This window comes from Psammomys obesus, unplaced genomic scaffold (genome assembly GCF_907164565.1).
Source record: "Psammomys obesus unplaced genomic scaffold, mPsaObe1.curated_primary_1811, whole genome shotgun sequence".
In the NCBI taxonomy this organism is placed as follows: Eukaryota; Metazoa; Chordata; class Mammalia; order Rodentia; family Muridae; genus Psammomys; species Psammomys obesus.
This window is the reverse complement of record NW_026590515.1, coordinates 155,603-162,856: the sequence shown is the minus strand read 5'-3', so window position 1 is coordinate 162,856 and position 7,254 is coordinate 155,603.

The following is a 7,254-nucleotide window of genomic DNA, read 5'->3' as shown; positions in this document are numbered from 1 at the left end:
TTTCTTCTTTTTTTTTTTTTAATTTTATTTTTCTTTTTAGTTACATTTTGTTAACTCTGTGTCCCAGATGTATCCCGCTCCCTCATTCCCTCCCCAACTCCTCCCTGGTCTCCTCCCTGCCCCTTTCCAAGTCCACTGATAGGGGAAGACCTCCTCCCCTTTCATTTGACCCTGTTTTATCAGGTATCTTCAGGGCTGTCTGCAAAGTCCTCCTCTGTGGCCTAACAGACTGCTCCTCCCCTGGGGGGGGGGGGTCAAACAGCCTGCCCTTGAGATCCTGTTAGAAATAGTCCGTGTTCCCCTTACTTTGGAAAACTACTTGGTTACTGAGCTACCACGGGCCACATTCGAGCAGAAGTTCTAGGTTATATCCAGAGATGGTCCTTGGTTGAGTGTCAGTCTCAGAAAAGACCCTGTGCCCGGATATATTTGGGACTTGTAGAGCTCCTATCCTTTCCATATCATACTAACTTCCCTTCTTTCATATGATTCTCTACCTAGCAGTGTTTCAAAGCAGACACTAAGACTCATAACCCACTTTTTCTTCTAAGCAGTTTAGTGTGTCTGGTTTTATGTTGAGGTCTTTGATCCACTTGGAATTTAGTTTTGTGCAGGGTGATAAGTATGGATCTATTTACATTTTTCTACATGTAGACATCCAGTTAAACCAGCACTATTGTTTAAGATGCTCTTTTTTTCCATTGAATGGTTTTGGCTTCTTTGTCAAAAAACAAGTGTGTGGATTTATATCAGGGTCTTTTATTCAATTCCATTGATCCACCATTCTGTTTCTATGCCAGTACCATGCAGTTTTTAGTATTGTTTTACAGCTTGAGAGTAGGGATGGTTGTTGTACAGCTTGAGAGTAGGGATGGAGATACCTCCTGGAGATCTTTTAATGTAGAGAATTGTTTTAACAATCCTGGGTTTCTTGCTGTTCTGTATGAAGGTGAGAATTTTTCTTTCAAGGTCTGTAAGAATTGTGTTGGTAATTTGATGGGAATTGCATTGAATCTGTAGATTGTTTTTGGTAAGATGGCCATTTTTACTATATTCATCCTGCCAAGCCATGAGCATGGAAGATCTTTCCATCTTCTGATATCTTCTTCTAAATCTTTCTTCAGAGACTGGAAATTCTTTTTTCATACAAGCCTTTGAGTTGCTTGGTTAGTTTCACACAAAGGTACTTTATGTCCTTTGTGGCTGTTGTGAAGGGTGTTGTTTCCTTAATTACTTTCTCATCCCTTTTTTCTTTTGCAGACAGGAGGTCTACTGACTTTTTTGAGTTAATTTTGTATCCAGCCACTTTGCTGAAGGTGTTAATCAGCTGTAGGAGTTTCCTGGTAGAATTTTTTGGGTTATTCAGGTATGCTATCACATCATCTGCAAATAGTGATATTTTGACTTCTTCCTTTCCAATTTGTATCCCCTTGATCCCCTTCATTTGTCTTATTACTCTAGCCAGGATTTCAGTGGGATTGATTTAAGTTTCTCTCCATTGAGTTTGATATTGACTATAGGCTTGCTGTATATTGCCTTTACCATGTTCAGGGGTGTGCCTTGTATCCCTGATCTCTCCAAGACCTTAAACATGAATGGATGTTCGATTTTGTCAAATGCCTTTTCAACATCTAAGGAGATGATCATGTGGTTTTTCTCCTTCAGTTTGTTTATGTGGTGGATCACATTGATGGATTTCTGTATGTTGACCCACCTCTGCATGCTGGGATGAACCCTACTTGGTTGTAGTGGATGATATCTTTAATGTGTTCTTGGATTCAGTTTGCAAGTAATTTATTGAGTATTTTTGCATCGATGTTCATGAGGAAGAATGGCCTGAAATTTGAAATTCTCTTTCTTTGTTTGGTCTTTGTGAGGTTTAGGTACCAAGGTGACTATGGCTTCATAGAATGAGTTTGGTAGTGTTCCTTCTGTTTCTATTTTGTGGAATAGTTTGAAGAGTATTGGTGTTAGGTCTTATTTGAAAGTCTTGTAGAATTCTGCACTGAAACTGTCTGGACCTGGGCTGTTTTTGGATGATTGACTTTTGATGACTGCTTCTATTTCCTTAGGGGATATAGGACTATTTGATTGATTTATCTGGTCTTGATTCAGCTTTGGCATGTGGAATCGGTCAAAAAAATTTTCCATTTCATTTAGATTTTCAAATTTTGTGGCATATAAGTTTTTAAAGTAAGACCTAATTATTGTTTGGATTTCTTCAGTGTCTGTTCTTATATCCCCTTTTCCATTTCTGATTTTGTTGATTTAGATAGTGTCTTTCTGCCTTTTATTTTGGCTAAGGGCTTGTCTATCCTGTTGATTTTTCTCAAAGAACCAGCTCTTGGTTTCATTGATCCTTTGAATTATTTTATTTGTTTCTAATTTATTGATTTCAGCCCTGAGATTTCCAATAGAACAGACCTTCAGATTCCTGAGCACTAGGTGCCTCTGGACCAATACCAAAAACTGGGGAAGTTGGAAGACCTTCCACTTCAGCAGCTTTGATTTTTAAATAAGTCTGTCTTATCACCTTTAGCAGCTAAGTACAGATTTCCCGAGGAAGACCAGAATATAGGCCAGCGCCAACAACACAAAGACAGAGACAGACTGAGGCACAGACACTTACTGGCCAATATAAAACCTTCTGGATCACAGTCCTGGAGTCTTTTGGGACCCCAGAATCTTGGTGGGACCTCCAAGATGAAATACCCAGATCGTGAGTCCCCAAATGACCAATAGACTTTGAGTCCGATGTAAAACACATGAGGGTCCTTTATTACAAACTCATTCTGGGTGGCTACCCTTCACAAGAACAAAGGGGTAAGCAACCCCCAACTCCAGGGGAACAGGATTTTTTTAAGGGGACAAAAATGCAAGCAGAGAAGTGCAGGTATTGGGTGAAAAGGTCTCTAGGGGAGCTGACCTTGAAAATGATTGGTTGGTTTGATTTTAGTCACCAAAACTGCAAATGGTCAGGTCTGGCTACCTGGGGGACACCTGGCCCCTCTTCCCGTACTGCCCTGTTATGTGCAGGTTAGTCTGTAGCAAGAGGTAGGGGGAGTTAACACATTCCATGGGCTTTCTTAGGTGCTATGTAACCCTAGTCACACCCTAAGGTTTATCTGGGTGGGGGACTGCTGCTGGACCCCTGCTCTGAAAGGACTGTGATCTGGTGATTTTGCCCCAGTCCCAGGAATTAACTCTTAAGTTTTTGAACCTTTCAAGGTAAACAAACAAAACAGTTTGTTGTAAATATATATTGTAAAATAAAAATATCACAAGCAGATAATGTTAGAGTAATATCTCACCCCAATAATAAAACCCAGTTTAAGAACTAATAAGATAGAGGCTAGAGAATGGCTCAGTCGTTAGGAGCACTCAGTGCTCTTCCAGAGGGCATGGGCTTGATTCCCAGCACCTACATGTCAGCTTGTATCTGCCTATAACTCCAGTTCTAGATCTTCTGAGACCTGCACACAGACATCCAAGCAAAATACCATTGAACATAAACAATAAAATAATAAATTAAATAAAAAACTAATAGATCAATTTCAAACTGTTTATCCTGTAATATGAAGATACAAATGTAAAACTTAAACCTAAATCCTGTGTCTAAAACCACATTGTTTTAAAAGTCTGATAGATTGAGAAAATATATTAGAATACCTTCATTTCTTCCAGGTCTATTTCAACTGAGTTCTCATCTCAATATATGGATAATTTAGATTTAGGTAAAAATTCAGAATAACTAATAACTAGTTTTGTAAGCTTTTACTTTACCAAATTGTGTCTCTCAAATGAGAGTTGCTTTATTTGCTTATTGTTACAAAATGATACATGTTTTTTTCTTTTATGTTTTTTCTTTTCATTTTTTTTGAGATAGAATTCTCATAAGTAGTCCCATTTTCCCCAGAACCTTTTATGCAGAGGAAAAACTTAGAAGTCTCTTCCTGCTTCCCCTCTAGATAGCTCTTCTTATTTTGAGTTACTTAGCTGTTAAAATGGATAGTGGGTAAATCCAGGCAGTTGTTTAAAAATAAAGTCTGCATAATTTGTAGGGTTTTTTTCTGTTGTGTATCAGACCTATTATGACTAATGAAGTTTTAAAATGTTTCTAAGATCCACTCTGTGGCTCAAATTCAGATAGTCATTTATCAGACATAGTTATTGGAAACACTCATCCTTGTAAATACTCTGTATTAGTCAGCAGATGGCAGGCATTGTACATTAAGTATTCCACCCTGTTATCATACATACTTTAGCATAGAAAACATCTGTTGCCTCAAAAATATAACCTCACATATTATCCCCTCATTTGCACTTTAGTGTTAATTTGTGAACTACTTAGTGGTAATCAAAGAAGGTGGTATTTTATCTTGATTTATTTTTACAGTATCAAGTATAAGATGAGGTGAATATAGTTCTTTTGTAAGGGTTCACGAAAACAGCATTCATGAGCAACTGCTTTCCTGTTTTGGCTAGAGGCTTGCAGAAGGGGAAAAAAGACTTTCAGAAATAGTTTCTGAGCACCACACATAGAATTTAGAAGTGTAAAAATCATTTCCTGTTGCATATGGATAAGTGCAGAAATTTGAACTCTAAAAGGCAAATTGGCAAACAGGGAAAACTAAATTTACCTCTGAGTCATCTATATAAATGTAATAGCCTAATTGAAGGTTTTTTTTTTTTTTTTCATTTATGAGACCATGCTAGAATATACAGGCTTTCCTACCATGATGTATAGGTGAGCATATTTTATGTCAAACTGATAACTGATACCTGATATCTGTTAACCTAGTATGTTACCTAATCCCAGGGTATCAGGTAACTGCAGTTTGAGTTGTATATGTAAAGGTTTTCTCTACAGAGTTAACACTGTATGTGAGAGTAATAGAAACAGATACATCATAAAAACAGAAACACACACTCAAATAAACTTTGTCAGAATCCAGAGAAGAGGCATTTGCCTCCCTATACATCACACTCTTCCTCATGTATTAAATATAGAATCTTTGGCTAAAACTAATGACCTTTTAACTGTGAATTTAAATAAAGGCCAATACTATTTGGAGGAACTAGAATAACTTTGCAGATATTTTTATTAAAGTTTCTCACTCCTAAATATAGCAACTAATTAAACAGCCATTCAAAAGCAAATGATACAAGTGTTAGCACAGTGTTTTTTTTTTTTTTTTTTTTTTTTTTTTTTTCTGAGACTGATACTGCAACCAAAGACCATGCATGGAGATAACCCAGAACCCTTGCACAGATGTAGCCCATGACAGCTCAGTATCCAAATGGGATCAGAGACTGTCTCTGACATGAATTCAGTGTCTGGCTCTTTGATCACCTCCCTCTGATGGGGGAAGCCTTACCAGGCCATAGAGGAAGACAATGCAGCCAGTCCTGAGGAGCCCTGATAGGTTAGGGTCAGATGGAAGGGGAGGAGTACCACCCCTATCAGTGGACTTGGGGAGGGCCATGGAAGGAGATGAGGGAGAGAGGATTAAATTGTGAGGGAATGAGGGAAGGGGCCACAGCTGGGATACAAAGTGAATAAACTGTAATTAATAAAAAAAATAAATAAATTTAAAAAAGACTATGGAGAAATAAACTGAAATACATTTTCCCAAGGAAATAGATGCATAGAGACATAAACAGCTTATTTATTGTATTCCTTACAATTTTAGTAGATCTATTTTCCTTTTATTTAGAGGATTGCTTTATTTTCAAAGAGCAAATCTTTCAAATAGAAAGTGCTATTTTGGTTTTTAATTTATTCATTGTCTGTTTGGAGTTGTCTCTGGTCAGGGACATTAATGAAAATGCTGTTCACTTAACTTGTTTGATACTCTTCAAGATTACTTTGAAAAGGGAAATGATCAGCCAAGACAAAGCTTGATGATTTTACCCTGTAGGTGGGATATAGGAATTCTGAGTGGGGCAGCCATTTTAGCTGCTGGCTTTTAAGGATGCACAGTAGTGTTTGTCACTAATAGATGACTTTGGTTTTGCTTCTCATTTATTATGTATTCCAGACTGCCCAGAGCATTTCCCTTGGATGGGTATGCAACACTATTTTTTGGGGGGAAAATCAATGAAGGTACACATTACAGGCTTGGAGAAAATTATGACACAGATCAAATAGTACCTGTTCTGTATGTCTGATAGACCTGCTGTGTTTAAAACAATGAGCTCTCTGTACTTGAGGGTTATGCCCCAAATCTTCATTGTTCAAGTGGCTTATATTATGTCTCATTTTACCTAACATAGCACTAATTCAACACCTTAAAAATAAATGATGACCCTTTTTAGTAGGAATGTATCTCGGCACTAGATATCTATGCACTCTGAAGTTACTAAATGATCCAGGAGAACCTGTTTCATTGGCAAGAATGAAAATGACTTAAAAAGTAAGGACACCAATTTCCTTTCTCAGTGACAGGAAATTGATGTCACAAGTTATTGTGTGTCTACTTCACTGTAATGACGAGATAGATATAAAAATCAAATTGTCAATGGACTAGGGAAAGGGCATGGGGGAGAAGAGAGAATGGGTGGGACTGAGTGTAGACAAGAGAAGGGGCTGCAGCAAGGATACAATGTGAATAAATTGTAATAAATAAATAAAATAAAAATTTAAAAATACAAATAAAAAATACAAATAAAAATCAAATTTTTTATTTCTGCCTGGTAAAAGAAGGTGACCTGCAGGCACAGGCAAATTATTACACTTGTAGGTGCCAGATGCTCCAGGAATTGACCCAGCCTGCCTTATGCTCAGAAGCCACCTGGCCAGACATTAGGTAAAAGGAGAGTAGTTCCTGATAACTGGGGGTTCAAATATCGATATGCGAAAGATACATACAATAAAGCAGTTTGTCTTTTTTATGATTAAACATAATTTTGATTAGGAGAATACGTAAAAGTAACTTGAATTTCCTCCTTACACCTCACATTGTTTCCCATCCCCAAACCTGCCTCAGTACCTCCCCACCACATGTTCAGTACACACTCCAAGCAACATGAAATTTTGTCACTCTTTCACCAAATCTCCTTTTCAATGGAATTCAGGTATCTGAACAGAATGGAATGATGGCAGATTTTTCCTGTCATCCACCAGAAAACTAAGGAAATGCTTTCAGGAAGATGAAAAGGATATTTTCGTGTCATCATAAATCATCTATAAACACTCAGCATACACATATTGAACCTGTTGGTATAGACTGTTTATTGCTAGGGTTAGGACAG